Raw genomic sequence first — 26,706 nt, forward strand, 5'->3', positions numbered from 1 at the left:
AAGATTTGGTGTGTGTCCCGGTGAAATGTGTACAGTTACCACAGCATTATTCGGCTCAAGCAGCAGAATTGGTTCCACTGATCTTGGCGTTGAAGGAAAGCTTTGACAAAAGAGTTACTATATATTCTGATAGCGCATATGTCACGTCAACTGCCCATTAGGGGTTGATAAAATGGCAGAGAAGGGGGTTTAGGAGAGCTGACGGCACCCCAGTGCAACATGCTCTCTTGTTAGCTGAATTAATTGAAGTAATCAATAATCCCCAAGAAATAGCTTTGGTCAAATGTCCCGCACACACTAATGGAGAAGATCATATCTCAAAAGGGAATGAAACAGCAGACGCACATGCCAAACATGCGGCGTATTTTGGTGAAATATGGAACCCCCAGAGTCAGAGAGAGGGAGAGGGAGGGGGATAGCTAAACAGATGTTGATGAAAGAAGGGTACACCCATCTCCCAGCCACACAGATAATGGAATTACAGGCGGCCGCACCAATGGCAGAAAAGGAACTATGGGTAAAAAGAAGATGTACAATGTCGCCAACTGACGCACTATGGCGTCAGGGTAACACTGGAAAGATGGTCATGCCGTTGGCACTATTGAACACCGCCCTGGCCCAGCTCCATCACCCAGCTCATACAGGGAAGGAAGTTATTGCAGCACGAATTAGGGAAGACTGGTTCTGCCCCCAGTTAAATTCTCATGTAACAAATTTTATCAGCAATTGCCTTACATGCCAACAGTTTATGGCCGGTCACACGCTGCAAGTGATAAAAGGTACTATACCCCGGCCAGAGGGACCCTTCCTGCACATTCATATTGATTATGTTGATATGATCAATGTATGTCAAGGAAATAGGTATATGATTGTAGTGGTATGCCCATTCTCCAGGTGGATTGAGGCAGGACCCTGGTCACATGCAGATGTGTTCAGAGCAGCTACATTTCTAGTGAGGGAGGTTTTCCCCAGGTGGGGAGTGTGTGAAGTACTGCGATCAGATAACGGCCCGCACTTCGCTAATGAAATGTTTCAGCACATCACGTCTTTGCTGGGCATTAAGCATAAATTTGCGTGTGCATATCACCCGCAGGCCAATGGTGTATGTGAACGCCTCAACGGCCTATTGAAAGAAGAAATAGCAAAGATACAGCAAACAACAAAGAAGAGCTGGTTGTATTGTCTTCCGCTAGCTCTATTTGAGCTAAGGAATAGGCCAGGGTTTGACCACCACCTCACTCCTCACGAGGTGGTGACAGGACGTCAAATGCGCCTTCCTCTAACGCCTACATCAAGAGCATTCACAGATTATGAAAACACTGCAACTGTTCTTGGTGATGAAATGTACCAATATGTGTCTTCTTTGATTACTAGTGTAGCGTTTGTATCTCAACAGCTCGAACGCGCGCGGGGCGGGTCTAAGAGTTATCAACAAGAAGACACCGACAAAGAATTGGAAAAGGAAGGACTCAGCAAAATTGCTAAAGGTGACCACGTGCTGCTCCGCAACTTCAATAGAAAGTGGAACAGCCCACGCTTTACTGGTCCTCATTTGGTAGAGGAGGTATCTACGAGAGCGGTGAAGTTGCAGGATAAGCGTGCTTGGAATCACCTACACGACGTGAAGATCTACAAACTCCAGACCTGCCCTAGCGTTACCGACAGGGCCATTGGAAGAAAGACGACAGTATCGCCTACAGAGAAGGAGACGTCGACTACAGCTGACGACATTAGTGTCACTACACCCGATCACCCCCCAGAGTCCCCAGAGACAAGTACTGAAATAGACACTGGACACTTGCCCACAGCCCATCCCATGGTCACGAGATCGAAAAGTAAACAGACTTCCGCCAATTGAGCCCCAAAACCCCTGCCCGCTAAGGTCACCCCCAATTGAAGGACATTGTTTTGTGCACACACACATGTAAACACTTGTATGTTTTCTCTTTTTCTTCTCTCGCACATGCAGGTACCGTGTGTAATTGTATTGTCAAGAAAATAAGTAACTAACAGCGTACATTGCCCAGGAGTGGATGCTACCCGCGGACGATAACTACCCTGAAGCCCTATCACACCAATTTGTATATCATACAAGGAGGCCAAAGTACCTAAAAAGAAGGAGGGTACGCGTCTATTACACTGCATTTTGTTGTGGCCATAGAACAATCCTTTCCCCATCTTCACCAGCACTTACCTGCTCTAAGAGATAAATCACTTAGGTTGGCGTTGGAACAGCTCTTCGCCTGGGCACTGAACGACTTCTTGATAGGGAGGGCTTGATAACAACAACTAACCATAATAACAAGCGTATTGAGAATTTTCAGGCGGGCAACTTTAACCTTGCAAGAATAAGCTGCCGGACTGCAGCAAGGTAAGAGCAAATGCCGGTGAGACTAGCTTTTGTAATAAAAATGATAGGAGTATTGGTCATCACTGGTCTATTGGCTGCCTCTGTATGGCAGAAAAGTTATGCTATCAATATTATGGCTGCACCCAAACCTAACGTAGCCCCTCCCACGGCTGCAACAGGTGTTACGTCAGGTGGTACTAGCAACCCTCCGCATAAGGGAAGTATAGTTAAACGCAGCACATACTCAGATAATAAGGGTATTGATAATTACATAACAGATTCAGCACACGTCTGGAACAACATGTGGTACCAGCACATGACCCAAATAGGTAAGCAGACAACAGAAGACAGCTGTTATGTTTGCTCATTGATCCCATACGCCATGAGCGCTTCTCGAACATTCGTCGCCACAGAAATAGAAGAGAAGACGGCACGATGTATAGTATATCTGGCACTATTCCAAACGAGAGGGCGATTTCAAGGAACGGTGATGAGAATGGAGTGGAAAACGCGAGACACATATCCGTATGAAAACAATTTCCTCAAGTCATATTTGAGTTACCACAAGAGCAGTTTGCATGCTGAAGTGTTCAGATACATGACAAGCGGCCCTGAAAAGAGAGAAACGAAGAAAGTAACACTACAATACCTACCATGTGATTGGTACGCCACTGAAGTTCCTGGTACACAAGGCTGTTGGGAAAGGCCACTGGTAACAATAACAGGGAAGGTATACATGAACAATGAATGGGACATAGGAGTGGTCGGTAGCAACATGGTAACAAGAGAAAATATTACCACCATAAAGGAACACAATGACAGATGTTGGACGATATGGGGCAAGTACGTACCCATGCTGACATGGATGGAGAAGGATGAAGACCCAATGAGCATACTACCGCTGACCGCGCCCAAGTTATGCTACCAACACAGAGGAGATGTGGAGGTGGGATACAACACCAACTGTGCAAGCGTGTTAGAGTTACCAGAGGGGGGTGCAGGAACAGCAGTGTTAATGGATCACTACTGGGCCTGCGGAAATAAGGCATATCACACCCTGCCCCCGTTGTGGAATGGTATATGCATCAATGTACCATCACTGGTGGTGCCCCAAAAACATGTGAACATGGCCAACTTCCCCAAAATGGATGAAGGGAACAAGAGGAAGAAGAGATCGGTACAATCACAGAGAGGTTCGGACAACGACAACAACAACAATAATGTCCTGAACAGGAAAAAGAGACAAGGAGAACCTCTGACAGGAAACTACCTGTGGGGAAGGTCGGAAACAGCACTCACTTCTATCCCACCAGAATACAGATTATTTAGCAGAGCCGCAATGTTCTTCTCGTCAATAATACACCCTGGACTACAAGCTTATGCAAATGCTAAATGGCTCCAGATAACCCGATGGGAACTGATGATGACCATTAATTCAACAGTAAACGGATTCAACGCAATAAAAGAGGAACTAAGAGCAGTGAGGATGGTAGCACTACAGAACAGATATGTATTGGATCTCCTCACAGCGATGGAGGGAGGAGTTTGCGCAAAGATAGGACAATCATGCTGCACATTTATTCCTGCTAACGATGCTGACAATGGTACACTCACCGAAGCAGTATCACAACTGGCCCAGATGCACTCCAAAATGATGGAAGAAAGTAAAGGAGTAAAGAAGGATGATAGCTGGTTTTCATTGTTCTGGTCATGGATGCCATCATGGCTGTCGGACGGGCTGAAGATTATAGTTGGATGCATAACACTGGCTGGGGCTGCATTGATTATAATAAGGTTCGGGAAGGCCAGGAAGGCACACACTACAGACGAAATGATCGAAATGGTTGGTATGCACCCCTTGATGCCGACTGATGATGACCAGCACACAGACACCATAATAAAGGAAAGAGAGAAACTGCGCAGACAGATCATCACCAACCACCTGGACCCGCCATCCGTAAAGCTCGAAAACCCAAGAAACCCGAGGAGCTACATCGGAAGATGGGTATACTGCAAACCGGGAGGAAGTAGTGTATATATGTATTGGTCATTTGAGGACCATGTCAACCACTATGGACACCTGAGAGGAGTAACTAAAATATGGAGAGTAAAAGGAGATAGAGAAAAGGATATGTTTGTGGTCGACAAGTCGACCAGAGGGGGGACTGAAGTGGGAGAATGGGAGAAAAGACTCCCCCCAATCTCCTCGCGCGCCTGGCCTAGAGGATCGCGGCCCAGACACCCACCACAAGATGAATTTGTCTATCTACCAGATGACCAAATACCTTGGTACAAGAACATACGGATGTGCCCACCAGCCTGCCCGCCAGCCTGCCCTACTCATGCCGACACCTGCGGCATGGATGAACTCGACTAAGCCCTTCAACAATAAGGACCTACATCGTTAGAGATGCCATGACGACCTAGCCAACTGTCAGAACACCCGTGCAACCATGCACACTGGACACCCCCACACCAATCCACACGAAGAACATACTCAGTGCTATGACGTAGGTGACGGACACACCCACTGACGCGCATCTTTATTATTTTTCACATAGGTTCTCTGAAATGCAGAAACGCAAGACGCACAAAGCACTCGTTTACATGCTTTCTGACGCTTCTCCCGACCCTTGCATGGTGATGAAAACACAACGAAGACATGATACTGCCTATGAAGCAATGTGACACCGCAACTTAAGTGCCGTGCATCACACATCCCCACCTATGAACCAGGCCCAAGTAGGCCGCAAGCAAGAGCCTCCATGAACACTGGGCGAGCAGGAGTCCAATTGCTGACCCTGCAGAACGAGCCCAGCGAGAACTGACAGCCAAGGGAGCGATGTTGCAACTCGTATGCTACCAGCCGACGCCAAGGTCACACCTGTAAGCAAAACCAGGCACGCAGAGGCAAATACAACTTTAAATGTGCAGAATTCTGTCTCAACCATGGTCTCTCCTCACGTGACCAAGCCAAACCTGACAGGGTGCCAGACCCACGAGGGAGAAGGCGCCTGGGTCCCACGTTTGGGACACAGGCTGCAACAATGAAATGACCCAATGGACACCTACAGCGATGGGAATGGTCTGCTCTCAGGCATATGAGCAAATCCACGCATTGTCTGCACGAACACATAGTTACATATTGTTGCAAATGACAGGTACACCGCAAACTGGGAACAACGATGGTCCCAGGCTGGGGGGCTTGCGAGTGGACCAATCAGAACATGGGGCACTCATCACTGACGCCACTAACATTAGCCAATCATTAGGGGTCTTTGTGTACCAATTTTCAAGTATCTAATAGAAGGGACAACCCAAGTATACCACCTGACTGACCCTTAACCACTAACAACGTTCCATATACGTAGGCTATACTAACCCTACCACTCGAGGAACCAATCCAGAGTGGCGATAGGTTTTTTGCTAACTTTCCCAGGTGACGCAAGTAGCGCGTCATACTGAGGCAAAAAGGGGCCTGCGAGCCCCACGAATTTTGAGAGTCTGGACGGACGCGTACATTCCTAGACCCATCCCTGTCGTTGTTCAATAAACAGCAGAACCACCTTGCTTCTTGTGTGTGTCTCATACTCATTTTTGGCATACGCGGGAGGAGTTGGGGCCTCCCAGCCCGGAGGTCCGTGGAAGGCCCAGCCGACCCCGGGAGAAACTCCCCGACAAGTTGGAGGCACTGCTGAGATCTGGTTACGATCTACCTTTTATTTTATTTTTCCGAGTACTCTCGTTGCGAGGATGCCCGGCGGCGCGGCCCCCACTGCCGCTGCCCCCTTTTTGAGGACTACAGGACCATCGCGGAACTGCGAGAAGACCGGACAGCGCAATCTGGATATTGGCCCTCGGGAGCCGGTTGAGAAGTATCCCGCCCGCGGTTGGCGAGTGTCCAGACGTGGTCCAGACGAGGGGAGGTGGCGAGCCGCTTGGAGGGGTGCACGCAGTCGAGCGGCCCCCGCATCAAGAGAACTTGGTGAGTATGCCACACCCAACAAGCAATGTGAAATTGTGAGGGAGGGGGGAGGAATGGAATACGGGAGATGGGAGGTGTTACCAAGGTGTGAGGCAAAGATTTGATAAATTAGTGTTGATGGTGAAGTGATTGGTAGCTGGACAAGTGCAAGGAGCAGTCCGGTACGCTACGAAGAAGAGTGGGCGGAGCACGAAAAACATCACGTGCGACCACTCGTAGACACTGATTGGCCTAGGTCGCGACCACCTGTAAGGGTGTGTGGGTGTGTGAATTGGCGATTATTGTTCAATGAGTAGATGAGGATCCCTATTGATCGAGCAGCAAAACTCAATAGATAGATGACGTTTTCCTGTAGGCGGTAGCTAACTGGTTGCCTAAATACGGAAGATAATTGGCTGGTTAAGCCCTCCTGTTGAGGGGCGTATCACACGCGAGGCGATGCAGCGTGCGCAGTCTGATTATATTATTGGTTACCTTGTTCCAGGCGTGACAAGAGGACAGCTGTGGGGTTAACAGGGATAAATAGCAAAACTTATTTCGAGCATTCAGAAGTATGAAAAGAACTTACCGGTACTTTCGAAAGAGGTTGGTGACGTCACCCGTAGGGCTTTCATAGGATACCCCGACCACACAGCGTTGTTGAAGAGTGGTGGGGAAGCGAATAGTGGTAAGGGGGAGAGCACGGAGGTCAACGGCAACGATTAAATCAGGGCCAGGTGGAGAGGGGGATGCGATCACGCACGGAGAACGCCGGCCGCGACGAGTGAGGAAGGAGGAGGAGGGGTGAAGAAAAGTGGGACGGCTGTATAAGCACGTCACACAGGGCACGCAGCCGCAGGGGCTACGTGCGCCTTGGCCGTAGGGGGCCGTAACGGTATTAGGTGAGAGAAACAAAGACAGAGAAAAGAATACATACTTGCAAGCGTTATATTTGACTGCTTTCTTTTTAGCGGACGATTGCAAGTCCCCAAAACTACGGGGCCAGGTAAAACATCTGAAATTGTATAGAGTTTATTATTAGCCAGGTAACGACTACCATATCGAGGGGAGCTAACAACACAGTGCTACCATGTCATACGGGATAGGATCGGGAGGGTGGGGGAACACCCTCACTACCCCGCTAAAGCATATATGTAAAACACTGTCACCCCATAGGGAGAAACTGATTAAATACAGCATAGAATGGACACAGGGGACGGACAACAAAATGACGACACCCTGGCCGCCTAACGGCAGTTTTGACCCACATGTCCAGCACTCACTACTGACCCATCTATATAACACATACAAAGGGAAGAAGTTGACGCACCATGTGGAGGTGTTTAACTTATGGAGGATGTTCCAGGGGTCCCGACCAGGACCGACCGGATGTTCACTGTGGGGGAAACAAAGGAGGAGAAGAAGGTTAAGGAGAAAGAAGAGAATGGGGAAAAAGAGAGTGAAAGCACACAGTGCACGGGAAAAGGGCAAGAGGGAGGAGAAAAGCCTAGCAATGTAAATGAAACAGAAATAAAAAAGGAGCAGGCCGACGACATGCCCTTGGCGAAAGTAGCGAAAAAGGAGGAAGGGGGGTTATATCCTATAACGGAACTACGAGAAGTGGTAAGGCAACAATTAAGGGTGGTTGAGGGGTATTCGAACCCAGCATACAGCCCACCACCATATACAGCTACAGGTGGCTAGACGGGGGGGAGGCGACAAGTGCGGTAGGGCCAACTTATACGAAGATGCCCGCAAGGGAAGGAAAGACTAGTGAAGAACAAATTGCAGCCATAGGACACGACGAGTGGGTAGCTGCGCAGGTGTTATTAAAATTGCGAGGGACATTAACAGGAGAAGAGAAGGAGGTAGTAAGAAAAATGAACGAGGACGATGAGAGTAAGAGCGAGATAAAAGGGGAAGGGGGGAAAAGGAAGGAAGGGGAGCTGTTACGAGAAGAGGAGGAGATTTTGGAGGAACGATTGGCAGAGTTAAGGAATGAGCAAAACGCCCTGATCAAACAGCTTGAGAGGGAGGAAAGAGAGAGAAGGAGTGAAAGGAAAGAAAGTAAGAATGAGTTGGAAAAAATGAGGGAACGAACTGAAGAACGAAAGAGGGAAGCTGAAAGGGTGAAGGCGGCAGCAGAAAGGGTATCTCGAGCAGCACAGCGCGACAAGAAAAGGGAGGATGAAGAGAAAGAAAAGGAAATGGAAATATGGAAGAGGAAAATACTATCAGAAACTAAAAAGAAATACGAGGAAGGGAGGGTAATTGGAAGCATATTAGAACAGGAAAGAGAGAGATGGGAAAGGAGGAGAGAGGAAGAAAGGATATTAGAAAAGATGAGTAGTGAAGTAATGGAAGAATTAAAAAAGAAAAGAGAGGAAATAGGTGGAGAAATAGTAGAGAAAAAAGAAGGGGAAAGAGGAGATATGAGAGGGGAGAGTGGGATAAGGAAATATGTACGCAGGGACACAGAAGTAGCAACAACATCAGCACAAAGGGGAGCAATTGGTAAAGAAGAAGTGGGAGGAACGGATTTAATAGATTTAAAAACAGTGACGATTAGGGGGAAAAAGACAGATTGGGGGTTGTCGCTCCTGGATGATTTTTCCAGCGAGGAAGAAGAAGTAATGGAGAGAGAAGGAAGAAACGGGGAAAGGGAAAGCTTAGGTAAATTGTACATCACCCGAACCAACAGGGAATCACCATGGGCTTGCAGAAGGAAGGAATAACTGGGGGAAAGTGAGGAAGGAGAGCAAGGAATGGCGGGAAGGCAAACACGTGCAGCTACACCCTCATCATCCCGTCCGACATGTCCACCTACACCCGCACCCGCCCCTCACGAACACACACCCTACGCCGGCAGGCTTAGAGATCTCCCTGGACACAGGCAGGAAGAACGAACACACACGCCCACATCAAATAAAGGAAATAATAAACGAAGGGGAAGAGATGAAGGGGAAACAGCTATGAGTGGGTGAAATATGGACATAACAGATGACGTAGACGACACAGAAGAAGAGGAGGGGTATACGGACTCAACACCGCGACATGCGGGGTGTCAGATAGGACACAACCTAATGCCACTTTTGGAGAGAGGAGGGGTTAGACCACAATACGTCCCTTGGAAGCATGCAGACACGGAAAATATAAAGTGTAGGCTCCCATCACTAAGTGGAGGAGCGGGGAAATGGATATATGAGATGGAAAAACACACTGCAGGACAGAAACTGGCAGTAGGAGACGTGAAGGGCCTACTAATATGAATATTAGGGGATGCAGCAGATGCCATCTGGAAGAGAGCGGGCTTCCCCGGGGTCACAATAACGAACACATCACATGACGGGGCGCCATTTGCAAACTGCAGACATGCATTATGGCAAGCACTAAGGGTACAATACCCAGACACCTCAGACATAGGAGCAATTACATCACGCAAGATGCGTGAGAACGAAGATCCTGTTGATTATATCCAGGAAATTCAAGAGAAGTGGCGTATGGAAACTAGAGAGCAGTGGGACAAGACACCGGCAATATTTTATCATATACTAATACAAGGGCTCCCGGAGGCAGTGCAGAAACAATTGAAGAAAGTAGTGGGGATGGAAGCAACGGCTTGGCCAGAAATACAACTGACGATAGTACATCATTGTAGGATGTGGCAAGAAAAGATGAAACAAAAGGAAGAAGATAGAAAAGCGGAAGAGGCTAAATTAGTGCAGAAAAAACTGACTAAGTACACGATGGAAGGTGCACTAATAACTACACCTACAACAATGACACCAAACCCCACGCAAGAAGTGGCCGCACAAGGTCCCTCCCAAATACAATCACCACAAATTATAACACAACAGCTGCCACCACCCCCACCATACACGGCTAACATGGGAGGAGGATACTTGACATCAGGAACTGGATATTATAATAACAACAGGAGAAGGGGAGGAATGATGAGGGGGAGGGGATATGGCTATAATGCACAACAGCAAGGGGGAGGATTCAGAAGCTTCTACCCCACTTGGCAACCAGTATACCAGGATAATTCAGGAAGTTTCCCATGGCAGACCAGGGAACCACCTGTATGTTGGATTTGTGGAATGTTAGGACACATGTCACGCACATGTAGAATGAGACCCTCCACACCAGCGTGGGGGGAACAACGACAACAAGGGCCTACAAGGGAACAGCAGGGTTACCAACAACAGCAGGGGCTGCCACAGGGCAGCACGCAGCAACAGTTAGTAACACAACAACAGCCACAGACATATTCACTACCGCAACAACAGGTAGCGATATCACAACAACACCAAGTGCAGCAAGTACAGCAGCCCACTCAAATACAGGACCATAAGGTAACCTCCACTAATACACAGCTACAGCAAACACAACTGGGAAGGGTGACTGTCCTGGGATACAACCCTTACACAGGAAGTGGTCAATCATTATACCCACAATAGGACAGCCCACAGACGTCCTTGGTGTGTCCCATCCTGTCGGTAACACCTAATAGTGCGGAGGAACCACGCATTGAGGTAACGATAGGTGATAAAAAATTATCATTCCTTGTTGATACTGGGGCAACCCGGTCTTGCATAAGGGAAGGTAAATTTAAGATGTCAGGTGAGGTCATGAACACCCAAGGATTCTCTGGGGCTAGGGGGTTGGTTCCCTTTACTGATAACATCTCCTTATCAATAGGGGATTATGACATGTCCGTCCCGCTCCTGTATTCAAGGGAGTCGCCAGTAAACATACTTGGGAGAGACATAATGAGCAGGCTAAATATGACAATCTCCTTCACGGAGGACGGCATAATTTGCTCCACTCCAGGAATAAACATGCTCACTGCACGGCAAATTATGCAAGCATACTGTGGGCAGACAGTGACTCGAGCTGAGCCAGTAGATGGCGAACTGTTCCAGTACGGAACAGACATGGCATTCGCATGGATGCCAGGAATAGAAGGGAAGACCTGGAGGAGGCCAGCAGCCTATTTGTTCAGACCTGAGACACCAGCCAATGAACCGGAAGGGAAGGTGACTTCAGTGAGCATCGAGAGCATTATAGCGACTGCTGATTATATCGCAGTACATGCCCAAGACCGGGAAGGGAAAGCATGGAGGGCAGTGATAGCGCTGGCTGAGGGATGCAGGCTCACCCAGGTGTCCGATGAGGAGCTCTTTTCAGAAGACAAGGAAGAGGGTGAAATGGTATTTATGATGAGTCTAGATATATGGCTAAGAGTGACATACAAGCAAGTGGCACAGAAAATTGCCATGGCACTTGAAGCACCCGCATCTACCCCAGTTCCCTTTTACGAGGAAGATATGGCAAAAGTTCCAACATCACTGTGGACCACTAGTCCCTATGACGTGGGCTGCATAAAGAGTATTGGGGGAGTAAGAATAAAACTGAAAAAGGGTGCAATACTCCCTAGAGTGAAGCAATACCCACTATCAAAAGAGGCAGATGAGGGCATATACGAAACAATAACGGCCCTAATAAATAACGGTATACTGGTACCATCAGAATCACCATGTAACACGGCCGTGTACCCAGTGCGCAAAGCTAAAGGAGGGTCTTGGCGTTTTATCCAGGACCTCAGGCCCTTGAACAACATTGTGGAAGCAGAATACCCCATAGCAGCAAACCCGGCCACAATATTATGTGGAATTCCAGCAGAGGCCTCATGGTTCACAGTGATTGACCTCAAAAATGCCTTTTTCTGAATAACCCTGCATCCAGATTCACAAGACTTGACAAGCTTCACGTACAGAAACACAAAATGGAAACACACCAGGTTACCACAAGGGTACTGCGAGTCACCCTCAATTTTCAACAGAGTAATACAGATGGACTTGGGAAACGTTGAATTGGAAAGTACGGTGCTGCAATATGTTGACGACATAATAATTTGCAGCACAAGCGAGAAAAGGTGCAGGGAGGACTCATTGAAAATGCTGACAATATTGGCTGAAAAAGGTTACAAGTTAGACAAAGAAAAGTTACAGTACTGTCAGGAACAGGTATTATACATTAGTCAACTAATATCCCAACACGGAAGAAAGATTGCACCACAAAGAGCACAGGCTATATCAAACACGCCATTGCCACAAACAGTGAGGGAGCTGCAGCAGTTCCTGGGATTGTGCAACTACTGTAGAGCATGGGTTTTTGATTACAGCTCATACATAGGACCCCTACTTGAAGCATTGAGAGAAGCAAACAAAGGGGAGAAAAAATTGGGGTGGACAAGGGAAATGAAGGAAGCATTTGACGAGTTAAAAAACGCGATATCAACTGCTCCGGTACTGGCCACCCCAGATTATGAACGACAGTTCCTTATCTTTTCACATTGTGACTCAGCAGTAATGAAAGCAGTCTTGGCTCAGTAAACAAGCATGGGATACAAGCCAATAGCGTTCTACAGTGGTCACTTGGACCCTGTTATGTTAGGTCATTTCCCTTGTGAACAAGGTCTTGCCGCAGATGCCTTCGCGGTAGAGAAATCATCATCTATTACAATGGGGTGCCCAACCACACTATTCGTGGAGCATGCACTATTTGCAATATTGAACAAGCCTAAGTCCACACTAACCACGCAGAGGGCGTCAGGTTATGAGATCATCTTATCTAGACCAGAACTATCTATTGTTAGATGCAGTACAGTTAACCCTGCAAGGTTTATGGCGGAAGTTATTGAGGAAGGTGATTATGCTCACGACTGTACGCAGAATACAGAAATGTACTCATGTACTGGAAAAGTTGAAGAGGATGCGCTCAATGGAGGAGAGCTCTTGTTCATTGATGGGTCATCAACAATAGACCAGAGTGATGGGATAAAGAGAACTGGGGTAGCAGTTGTAAAAATGACAGAAGATTTGGTGTGTGTCCCGGTGAAATGTGTACAGTTACCACAGCATTATTCGGCTCAAGCAGCAGAATTGGTTCCACTGATCTTGGCGTTGAAGGAAAGCTTTGACAAAAGAGTTACTATATATTCTGATAGCGCATATGTCACGTCAACTGCCCATTAGGGGTTGATAAAATGGCAGAGAAGGGGGTTTAGGAGAGCTGACGGCACCCCAGTGCAACATGCTCTCTTGTTAGCTGAATTAATTGAAGTAATCAATAATCCCCAAGAAATAGCTTTGGTCAAATGTCCCGCACACACTAATGGAGAAGATCATATCTCAAAAGGGAATGAAACAGCAGACGCACATGCCAAACATGCGGCGTATTTTGGTGAAATATGGAACCCCCAGAGTCAGAGAGAGGGAGAGGGAGGGGGATAGCTAAACAGATGTTGATGAAAGAAGGGTACACCCATCTCCCAGCCACACAGATAATGGAATTACAGGCGGCCGCACCAATGGCAGAAAAGGAACTATGGGTAAAAAGAGGATGTACAAAGTCGCCAACTGACGCACTATGGCGTCAGGGTAACACTGGAAAGATGGTCATGCCGTTGGCACTATTGAACACCACCCTGGCCCAGCTCCATCACCCAGCTCATACAGGGAAGGAAGTTATTGCAGCACGAATTAGGGAAGACTGGTTCTGCCCCGAGTTAAATTCTCATGTAACAAATTTTATCAGCAATTGCCTTACATGCCAACAGTTTATGGCCGGTCACACGCTGCAAGTGATAAAAGGTACTATACCCCGGCCAGAGGGACCCTTCCTGCACATTCATATTGATTATGTTGATATGATCAATGTATGTCAAGGAAATAGGTATATGATTGTAGTGGTATGCCCATTCTCCAGGTGGATTGAGGCAGGACGCTGCTCACATGCAGATGTGTTCAGAGCAGCTAAATTTCTAGTGAGGGAGGTTTTCCCCAGGTGGGGAGTGTGTGAAGTACTGCGATCAGATAACGGCCCGCACTTCGCTAATGAAATGTTTCAGCACATCACGTCTTTGCTGGGCATTAAGCATAAATTTGCGTGTGCATATCACCCGCAGGCCAACGGTGTATGTGAACGCCTCAACGGCCTATTGAAAGAAGAAATAGCAAAGATACAGCAAACAACAAAGAAGAGCTGGTTGTATTGTCTTCCGCTAGCTCTATTTGAGCTAAGGAATAGGCCAGGGTTTGACCACCACCTCACTCCTCACGAGGTGGTGACAGGACGTCAAATGCGCCTTCCTCTAACGCCTACATCAAGAGCATTCACAGATTATGAAAACACTGCAACTGTTCTTGGTGATGAAATGTACCAATATGTGTCTTCTTTGATTACTAGTGTAGCGTTTGTATCTCAACAGCTCGAGCGCGCGCGGGGCGGGTCTAAGAGTTATCAACAAGAAGACGCCGACAAAGAATTGGAAAAGGAAGGACTTAGCAAAATTGCTAAAGGTGACCACGTGCTGCTCCGCAACTTCAATAGAAAGTGGAACAGCCCACGCTTTACTGGTCCTCATTTGGTAGAGGAGGTATCTACGAGAGCGGTGAAGTTGCAGGATAAGCGTGCTTGGAATCACCTACACGACGTGAAGATCTACAAACTCCAGACCTGCCCTAGCGTTACCGACAGGGCCATTGGAAGAAAGACGACAGTATCGCCTACAGAGAAGGAGACGTCGACTACAGCTGACGACATTAGTGTCACTACACCCGATCACCCCCCAGAGTCCCCAGAGACAAGTACTGAAATAGACACTGGACACTTGCCCACAGCCCATCCCATGGTCACGAGATCGAAAAGCAAACAGACTTCCGCCAATTGAGCCCCAAAACCCCTGCCCGCTAAGGTCACCCCCAATTGAAGGACATTGTTTTGTGCACACACACATGTAAACACTTGTATGTTTTCTCTTTTTCTTCTCTCGCACATGCAGGTACCGTGTGTAATTGTATTGTCAAGAAAATAAGTAACTAACAGCGTACATTGCCCAGGAGTGGATGCTACCCGCGGACGATAACTACCCTGAAGCCCTATCACACCAATTTGTATATCATACAAGGAGGCCAAAGTACCTAAAAAGAAGGAGGGTACGCGTCTATTACACTGCATTTTGTTGTGGCCATAGAACAATCCTTTCCCCATCTTCACCAGCACTTACCTGCTCTAAGAGATAAATCACTTAGGTTGGCGTGGGAATAGCTCTTCGCCTGGGCACTGAACGACTACTTGATAGGGAGGGCTTGATAACAACAACTAACCATAATAACAAGCGTATTGAGAATTTTCAGGCGGGCAACTTTAACCTTGCAAGAATAAGCTGCCGGACTGCAGCAAGGTAAGAGCAAATGCCGGTGAGACTAGCTTTTGTAATAAAAATGATAGGAGTATTGGTCATCACTGGTCTATTGGCTGCCTCTGTATGGCAGAAAAGTTATGCTATCAATATTATGGCTGCACCCAAACCTAACGTAGCCCCTCCCACGGCTGCAACAGGTGTTACATCAGGTGGTACTAGCAACCCTCCGCATAAGGGAAGTATAGTTAAACGCAGCACATACTCAGATAATAAGGGTATTGATAATTACATAACAGATTCAGCACACGTCTGGAACAAAATGTGGTACCAGCACATGACCCAAATAGGTAAGCAGACAACAGAAGACAGCTGTTATGTTTGCTCATTGATCCCATACGCCATGAGCGCTTCTCGAACATTCGTCGCCACAGAAATAGAAGAGAAGACGGCACGATGTATAGTATATCTGGCACTATTCCAAACGAGAGGGCGATTTCAAGGAACGGTGATGAGAATGGAGTGGAAAACGCGAGACACATATCCGTATGAAAACAATTTCCTCAAGTCATATTTGAGTTACCACAAGAGCAGTTTGCATGCTGAAGCGTTCAGATACATGACAAGTGGCCCTGAAAAGAGAGAAACGAAGAAAGTAACACTACAATACCTACCATGTGATTGGTATGCCACTGAAGTTCCTGGTACACAAGGCTGTTGGGAAAGGCCACTGGTAACAATAACAGGGAAGGTATACATGAACAATGAATGGGACATAGGAGTGGTCGGTAGCAACATGGTAACAAGAGAAAATATTACCACCATAAAGGAACACAATGACAGATGTTGGACGATATGGGGCAAGTACGTACCCATGCTGACATGGATGGAGAAGGATGAAGACCCAATGAGCATACTACCGCTGACCGCGCCCAAGTTATGCTACCAACACAGAGGAGATGTGGAGGTGGGATACAACACCAACTGTGCAAGCGTGTTAGAGTTACCAGAGGGGGGTGCAGGAACAGCAGTGTTAATGGATCACTACTGGGCCTGCGGAAATAAGGCATATCACACCCTGCCCCCGTTGTGGAATGGTATATGCATCAATGTACCATCACTGGTGGTGCCCCAAAAACATGTGAACATGGCCAACTTCCCCAAAATGGATGAACGGAACAAGAGGAAGAAGAGATCGGTACAATCACAGAGAGGTTCGGACAACGACAACAACAACAATAATGTCCTGAACAGGAAAAAGAGACAAGGAGAACCTCTGACAGGAAACTACCTGTGGGGAAGGTCGGAAACAGCACTCACTTCTATCCCACCAGAATACAGATTATTTAGCAGAGCCGCAATGTTCTTCTCGTCAATAATACACCCTGGACTACAAGCTTATGCAAATGCTAAATGGCTCCAGATAACCCAATGGGAACTGATGATGACCATTAATTCAACAGTAAACGGATTCAACGCAATAAAAGAGGAACTAAGAGCAGTGAGGATGGTAGCACTACAGAACAGATATGTATTGGATCTCCTCACAGCGATGGAGGGAGGAGTTTGCGCAAAGATAGGACAATCATGCTGCACATTTATTCCTGCTAACGATGCCGACAATGGTACACTCACCGAAGCAGTATCACAACTGGCCCAGATGCACTCCAAAATGATGGAAGAAAGTAAAGGAGTGAAGAAGGATGATAGCTGGTTTTCATTGTTCTGGTCATGGATGCCATCCTGGCTGTCGGACGGGCTGAAGATTATAGTTGGATGCATAACACTGGCTGGGGCTGCATTGATTATAATAAGGTTCGGGAAGGCCAGGAAGGCACACACTACAGACGAAATGATCGAAATGGTTGGTATGCACCCCTTGATGCCGACTGATGATGACCAGCACACAGACACCATAATAAAGGAAAGAGAGAAACTGCGCAGACAGATCATCACCAACCACCTGGACCCGCCATCCGTAAAGCTCGAAAACCCAAGAAACCCGAGGAGCTACATCGGAAGATGGGTATACTGCAAACCGGGAGGAAGTAGTGTATATATGTATTGGTCATTTGAGGACCATGTCAACCACTATGGACACCTGAGAGGAGTAACTAAAATATGGAGAGTAAAAGGAGATAGAGAAAAGGATATGTTTGTGGTCGACAAGTCGACCAGAGGGGGGACTGAAGTGGGAGAATGGGAGAAAAGAATCCCCCCAATCTCCTCGCGCGCCTGGCCTAGAGGATCGCGGCCCAGACACCCGCCACAAGATGAATTTGTCTATCTACCAGATGACCAAATAACTTGGTACAAGAACATACGGATGTGCCCACCAGCCTGCCCGCCAGCCTGCCCTACTCAAGCCGACACCTGCGGCATGGATGAACTCGACTAAGCCCTTCAACAATAAGGACCTACATCGTTAGAGATGCCATGACGACCTAGCCAACTGTCAGAACACCCGTGCAACCATGCACACTGGACACCCCCACACCAATCCACACGAAGAACATACTCAGTGCTATGACGTAGGTGACGGACACACCCACTGACGCGCATCTTTATTATTTTTCACATAGGTTCTCTGAAATGCAGAAACGCAAGACGCACAAAGCACTCGTTTACATGCTTTCTGACGCTTCTCCCGACCCTTGCATGGTGATGAAAACACAACGAAGACATGATACTGCCTATGAAGCAATGTGACACCGCAACTTAAGTGCCGTGCATCACACATCCCCACCTATGAACCAGGCCCAAGTAGGCCGCAAGCAAGAGCCTCCATGAACACTGGGCGAGCAGGAGTCCAATTGCTGACCCTGCAGAACGAGCCCAGCGAGAACTGACAGCCAAGGGAGCGATGTTGCAACTCGTATGCTACCAGCCGACGCCAAGGTCACACCTGTAAGCAAAACCAGGCACGCAGAGGCAAATACAACTTTAAATGTGCAGAATTCTGTCTCAACCATGGTCTCTCCTCACGTGACCAAGCCAAACCTGACAGGGTGCCAGACCCACGAGGGAGAAGGCGCCTGGGTCCCACGTTTGGGACACAGGCTGCAACAATGAAATGACCCAATGGACACCTACAGCGATGGGAATGGTCTGCTCTCAGGCATATGAGCAAATCCACGCATTGTCTGCACGAACACATAGTTACATATTGTTGCAAATGACAGGTACACCGCAAACTGGGAACAACGATGGTCCCAGGCTGGGGGGCTTGCGAGTGGACCAATCAGAACATGGGGCACTCATCACTGACGCCACTAACATTAGCCAATCATTAGGGGTCTTTGTGTACCAATTTTCAAGTATCTAATAGAAGGGACAACCCAAGTATACCACCTGACTGACCCTTAACCACTAACAACGTTCCATATACGTAGGCTATACTAACCCTACCACTCGAGGAACCAATCCAGAGTGGCGATAGGTTTTTTGCTAACTTTCCCAGGTGACGCAAGTAGCGCGTCATACTGAGGCAAAAAGGGGCCTGCGAGCCCCACGAATTTTGAGAGTCTGGACGGACGCGTACATTCCTAGACCCATCCCTGTCGTTGTTCAATAAACAGCAGAACCACCTTGCTTCTTGTGTGTGTCTCATACTTATTTTTGGCATACGCGGGAGGAGTTGGGGCCTCCCAGCCCGGAGGTCCGCGGAAGGCCCAGCCGACCCCGGGAGAAACTCCCCGACAAGTTGGAGGCACTGCTGAGATCTGGTTACGATCTACCTTTTATTTTATTTTTCCGAGTACTCTCGTTGCGAGGAGGCCCGGCGGCGCGGCCCCCACTGCCGCTGCCCCCTTTTTGAGGACTACAGGACCATCGCGGAACTGCGAGAAGACCGGACAGCGCAATCTGGATATTGGCCCTCGGGAGCCGATTGAGAAGTATCCCGCCCGCGGTTGGCGAGTGTCCAGACGTGGTCCAGACGAGGGGAGGTGGCGAGCCGCTTGGAGGGGTGCACGCAGTCGAGCGGCCCCCGCATCAAGAGAACTTGGTGAGTATGCCACACCCAACAAGCAATGTGAAATTGTGAGGGAGGGGGGAGGAATGGAATAAGGGAGATGGGAGGTGTTACCAAGGTGTGAGGCGAAGATTTGATAAATTAGTGTTGATGGTGAAGTGATTGGTAGCTGGACAAGTGCAAGGAGCAGTCCGGTACGCTACGAAGAAGAGTGGGCGGAGCACGAAAAACATCACGTGCGACCACTCGTAGACACTGATTGGCCTAGGTCGCGACCACCTGTAAGGGTGTGTGGGTGTGTGAATTGGCGATTATTGTTCAATGAGTAGATGAGGATCCCTATTGATCGAGCAGCAAAACTCAATAGATAGATGACGTTTTCCTGTAGGCGGTAGCTAACTGGTTGCCTAAATACGGAAGATAATTGGCTGGTTAAGCCCTCCTGTTGAGGGGCGTATCACACGCGAGGCGATGCAGCGTGCGCAGTCTGATTATATTATTGGTTACCTTGTTCCAGGCGTGACAAGAGGACAGCTGTGGGGTTAACAGGGATAAATAGCAAAACTTATTTCGAGCATTCAGAAGTATGAAAAGAACTTACCGGTACTTTCGAAAGAGGTTGGTGACGTCACCCGTAGGGCTTTCATAGGATACCCCGACCACACAGCGTTGTTGAAGAGTGGTGGGGAAGCGAATAGTGGTAAGGGGAGAGCACGGAGGTCAACAGCAACGATTAAATCAGGGCCAGGTGGAGAGGGGGATGCGATCACGCACGGAGAACGCCGGCCGCGACGAGTGAGGAAGGAGGAGGAGGGGTGAAGAAAAGTGGGACGGCTGTATAAGCACGTCACACAGGGCACGCAGCCGCAGGGGCTACGTGCGCCTTGGCCGTAGGGGGCCGTAACGGTATTAGGTGAGAGAAACAAAGACAGAGAAAAGAATACATACTTGCAAGCGTTATATTTGACTGCTTTCTTTTTAGCGGACGATTGCAAGTCCCCAAAACTACGGGGCCAGGTAAAACATCTGAAATTGTATAGAGTTTATTATTAGCCAGGTAACGACTACCATATCGAGGGGAGCTAACAACACAGTGCTACCATGTCATACGGGATAGGATCGGGAGGGTGGGGGAACACCCTCACTACCCCGCTAAAGCATATATGTAAAACACTGTCACCCCATAGGGAGAAACTGATTAAATACAGCATAGAATGGACATAGGGGACGGACAACAAAATGACGACACCCTGGCCGCCTAACGGCAGTTTTGACCCACATGTCCAGCACTCACTACTGACCCATCTACATAACACATACAAAGGGAAGAAGTTGACGCACCATGTGGAGGTGTTTAACTTATGGAGGATGTTCCAGGGGTCCCGACCAGGACCGACCGGATGTTCACTGTGGGGGAAACAAAGGAGGAGAAGAAGGTTAAGGAGAAAGAAGAGAATGGGGAAAAAGAGAGTGAAAGCACACAGTGCACGGGAAAAGGGCAAGAGGGAGGAGAAAAGCCTAGCAATGTAAATGAAACAGAAATAAAAAAGGAGCAGGCCGACGACATGCCCTTGGCGAAAGTAGTGAAAAAGGAGGAAGGGGGGTTATATCCTATAACGAACTACGAGAAGTGGTAAGGCAACAATTAAGGGTGGTTGAGGGGTATTCGAACCCAGCATACAGCCCACCACCATATACAGCTACAGGTGGCTAGACGGGGGGGGAGGCGACAAGTGCGGTAGGGCCAACTTATACGAAGATGCCCGCAAGGGAAGGAAAGACTAGTGAAGAACAAATTGCAGCCATAGGACACGACGAGTGGGTAGCTGCGCAGGTGTTATTAAAATTGCGAGGGACATTAACAGGAGAAGAGAAGGAGGTAGTAAGAAAAATGAACGAGGACGATGAGAGTAAGAGCGAGATAAAAGGGGAAGGGGGGAAAAGGAAGGAAGGGGAGCTGTTACGAGAAGAGGAGGAGATTTTGGAGGAACGATTGGCAGAGTTAAGGAATGAGCAAAACGCCCTGATCAAACAGCTTGAGAGGGAGGAAAGAGAGAGAAGGAGTGAAAGGAAAGAAAGTAAGAATGAGTTGGAAAAAATGAGGGAACGAACTGAAGAACGAAAGAGGGAAGCTGAAAGGGTGAAGGCGGCAGCAGAAAGGGTATCTCGAGCAGCACAGCGCGACAAGAAAAGGGAAGATGAAGAGAAAGAAAAGGAAATGGAAATATGGAAGAGGAAAATACTATCAGAAACTAAAAAGAAATACGAGGAAGGGAGGGTAATTGGATGCATATTAGAACAGGAAAGAGAGAGATGGGAAAGGAGGAGAGAGGAAGAAAGGATATTAGAAAAGATGAGTAGTGAAGTAATGGAAGAATTAAAAAAGAAAAGAGAGGAAATAGGTGGAGAAATAGTAGAGAAAAAAGAAGGGGAAAGAGGAGATATGAGAGGGGAGAGTGGGATAAGGAAATATGTACGCAGGGACACAGAAGTAGCAACAACATCAGCACAAAGGGGAGCAATTGGTAAAGAAGAAGTGGGAGGAACGGATTTAATAGATTTAAAAACAGTGACGATTAGGGGGAAAAAGACAGATTGGGGGTTGTCGCTCCTGGATGATTTTTCCAGCGAGGAAGAAGAAGGAATGGAGAGAGAAGGAAGAAACGGGGAAAGGGAAAGCTTAGGTAAATTGTACATCACCCGAACCAACAGGGAATCACCATGGGCTTGCAGAAGGAAGGAAGAACTGGGGGAAAGTGAGGAAGGAGAGCAAGGAATGGCGGGAAGGCAAACACGTGCAGCTACACCCTCATCATCCCGTCCGACATGTCCACCTACACCCGCACCCGCCCCTCACGAACACACACCCTACGCCGGCAGGCTTAGAGATCTCCCTGGACACAGGCAGGAAGAATGAACACACACGCCCACATCAAATAAAGGAAATAATAAACGAAGGGGAAGAGATGAAGGGGAAACAGCTATGAGTGGGGGAAATATGGACATAACAGATGACGTAGACGACACAGAAGAAGAGGAGGGGTATACGGACTCAACACCGCGACATGCGGGGTGTCAGATAGGACACAACCTAATGCCACTTTTGGAGAGAGGAGGGGTTAGACCACAATACGTCCCTTGGAAGCATGCAGACACGGAAAATATAAAGTGTAGGCTCCCATCACTAAGTGGAGGAGCGGGGAAATGGATATATGAGATGGAAAAACACACTGCAGGACAGAAACTGGCAGTAGGAGACGTGAAGGGCCTACTAATATGAATATTAGGGGATGCAGCAGATGCCATCTGGAAGAGAGCGGGCTTCCCCGGGGTCACAATAACGAACACATCACATGACGGGGCGCCATTTGCAAACTGCAGACATGCATTATGGCAAGCACTAAGGGTACAATACCCAGACACCTCAGACATAGGAGCAATTACATCACGCAAGATGCGTGAGAACGAAGATCCTGTTGATTATATCCAGGAAATTCAAGAGAAGTGGCGTATGGAAACTAGAGAGCAGTGGGTCAAGACACCGGCAATATTTTATCATATACTAATACAAGGGCTCCCGGAGGCAGTGCAGAAACAATTGAAGAAAGTAGTGGGGATGGAAGCAACGGCTTGGCCAGAAATACAACTGACGATAGTACATCATTGTAGGATGTGGCAAGAAAAGATGAAACAAAAGGAAGAAGATAGAAAAGCGGAAGAGGCTAAATTAGTGCAGAAAAAACTGACTAAGTACACGATGGAAGGTGCACTAATAACTACACCTACAACAATGACACCAAACCCCACGCAAGAAGTGGCCGCACAAGGTCCCTCCCAAATACAATCACCACAAATTATAACACAACAGCTGCCACCACCCCCACCATACACGGCTAACATGGGAGGAGGATACTTGACATCAGGAACTGGATATTATAATAACAACAGGAGAAGGGGAGGAATGATGAGGGGGAGGGGATATGGCTATAATGCACAACAGCAAGGGGGAGGATTCAGAAGCTTCTACCCCACTTGGCAACCAGTATACCAGGATAATTCAGGAAGTTTCCCATGGCAGACCAGGGAACCACCTGTATGTTGGATTTGTGGAATGTTAGGACACATGTCACGCACATGTAGAATGAGACCCTCCACACCAGCGTGGGGGGAACAACGACAACAAGGGCCTACAAGGGAACAGCAGGGTTACCAACAACAGCAGGGGCTGCCACAGGGCAGCACGCAGCAACAGTTAGTAACACAACAACAGCAACAGACATATTCACTACCGCAACAACAGGTAGCGATATCACAACAACACCAAGTGCAGCAAGTACAGCAGCCCACTCAAATACAGGACCATAAGGTAACCTCCACTAATACACAGCTACAGCAAACACAACTGGGAAGGGTGACTGTCCTGGGATACAACCCTTACACAGGAAGTGGTCAATCATTATACCCACAATAGGACAGCCCACAGACGTCCTTGGTGTGTCCCATCCTGTCGGTAACACCTAATAGTGCGGAGGAACCACGCATTGAGGTAACGATAGGTGATAAAAAATTATCATTCCTTGTTGATACTGGGGCAACCCGGTCTTGCATAAGGGAAGGTAAATTTAAGATGTCAGGTGAGGCCATGAACACCCAAGGATTCTCTGGGGCTAGGGGGTTGGTTCCCTTTACTGATAACATCTCCTTATCAATAGGGGATTATGACATGTCCGTCCCGCTCCTGTATTCAAGGGAGTCGCCAGTAAACATACTTGGGAGAGACATAATGAGCAGGCTAAATATGACAATCTCCTTCACGGAGGACGGCATAATTTGTTCCACTCCAGGAATAAACATGCTCACTGCACGGCAAATTATGCAAGCATACTGTGGGCAGACAGTGACTCGGGCTGAGCCAGTAGATGGTGAACTGTTCCAGTACGGAACAGACATGGCATTCGCATGGATGCCAGGAATAGAAGGGAAGACCTGGAGGAGGCCAGCAGCCTATTTGTTCAGACCTGAGACACCAGCCAATGAACCGGAAGGGAAGGTGACTTCAGTGAGCATCGAGAGCATTATAGCGACTGCTGATTATATCGCAGTACATGCCCAAGACCGGGAAGGGAAAGCATGGAGGGCAGTGATAGCGCTGGCTGAGGGATGCAGGCTCACCCAGGTGTCCGATGAGGAGCTCTTTTCAGAAGACAAGGAAGAGGGTGAAATGGTATTTATGATGAGTCTAGATATATGGCTAAGAGTGACATACAAGCAAGTGGCACAGAAGAAAATTGCCATGGCACTTGAAGCACCCGCATCTACCCCAGTTCCCTTTTACGAGGAAGATATGGCAAAAGTTCCAACATCACTGTGGACCACTAGTCCCTATGACGTGGGCTGCATAAAGAGTATTGGGGGAGTAAGAATAAAACTGAAAAAGGGTGCAATACTCCCTAGAGTGAAGCAATACCCACTATCAAAAGAGGCAGATGAGGGCATATACGAAACAATAACGGCCCTAATAAATAACGGTATACTGGTACCATCAGAATCACCATGTAACACGGCCGTGTACCCAGTGCGCAAAGCTAAAGGAGGGTCTTGGCGTTTTATCCAGGACCTCAGGCCCTTGAACAACATTGTGGAAGCAGAATACCCCATAGCAGCAAACCCGGCCACAATATTATGTGGAATTCCAGCAGAGGCCTCATGGTTCACAGTGATTGACCTCAAAAATGCCTTTTTCTCAATAACCCTGCATCCAGATTCACAAGACTTGACAAGCTTCACGTACAGAAACACAAAATGGAAACACACCAGGTTACCACAAGGGTACTGCGAGTCACCCTCAATTTTCAACAGAGTAATACAGATGGACTTGGGAAACGTTGAATTGGAAAGTACGGTGCTGCAATATGTTGACGACATAATAATTTGCAGCACAAGCGAGAAAAGGTGAAGGGAGGACTCATTGAAAATGCTGACAATATTGGCTGAAAAAGGTTACAAGTTAGACAAAGAAAAGTTACAGTACTGTCAGGAACAGGTATTATACATTAGTCAACTAATATCCCAACACGGAAGAAAGATTGCACCACAAAGAGCACAGGCTATATCAAACACGCCATTTCCACAAACAGTGAGGGAGCTGCAGCAGTTCCTGGGATTGTGCAACTACTGTAGAACATGGGTTTTTGATTACAGCTCATAAATAGGACCCCTACTTGAAGCATTGAGAGAAGCAAACAAAGGGGAGAAAAAATTGGGGTGGACAAGGGAAATGAAGGAAGCATTTGACGAGTTAAAAAACGCGATATCAACTGCTCCGGTACTGGCCACCCCAGATTATGAACGACAGTTCCTTATCTTTTCACATTGTGACTCAGCAGTAATGAAAGCAGTCTTGGCTCAGTAAACAAGCATGGGATACAAGCCAATAGCGTTCTACAGTGGTCACTTGGACCCTGTTATGTTAGGTCATTTCCCTTGTGAACAAGGTCTTGCCGCAGATGCCTTCGCGGTAGAGAAATCATCATCTATTACAATGGGGTGCCCAACCACACTATTCGTGGAGCATGCACTATTTGCAATATTGAACAAGCCTAAGTCCACACTAACCACGCAGAGGGCGTCAGGTTATGAGATCATCTTATCTAGACCAGAACTATCTATTGTTAGATGCAGTACAGTTAACCCTGCAAGGTTTATGGCGGAAGTTATTGAGGAAGGTGATTATGCTCACGACTGTACGCAGAATACAGAAATGTACTCATGTACTGAAAAAGTTGAAGAGGATGCGCTCAATGGAGGAGAGCTCTTGTTCATTGATGGGTCATCAACAATAGACCAGAGTGATGGGATAAAGAGAACTGGGGTAGCAGTTGTAAAAATGACAGAAGATTTGGTGTGTGTCCCGGTGAAATGTGTACAGTTACCACAGCATTATTCGGCTCAAGCAGCAGAATTGGTTCCACTGATCTTGGCGTTGAAGGAAAGCTTTGACAAAAGAGTTACTATATATTCTGATAGCGCATATGTCACGTCAACTGCCCATTAGGGGTTGATAAAATGGCAGAGAAGGGGGTTTAGGAGAGCTGACGGCACCCCAGTGCAACATGCTCTCTTGTTAGTTGAATTAATTGAAGTAATCAATAATCCCCAAGAAATAGCTTTGGTCAAATGTCCCGCACACACTAATGGAGAAGATCATATAT

Source organism: Ambystoma mexicanum, chromosome 7q (assembly GCF_040938575.1).
Source record: "Ambystoma mexicanum isolate Mex_15411 chromosome 7q, UKY_AmexF1_1, whole genome shotgun sequence".
NCBI lineage: Eukaryota > Metazoa > Chordata > Amphibia > Caudata > Ambystomatidae > Ambystoma > Ambystoma mexicanum.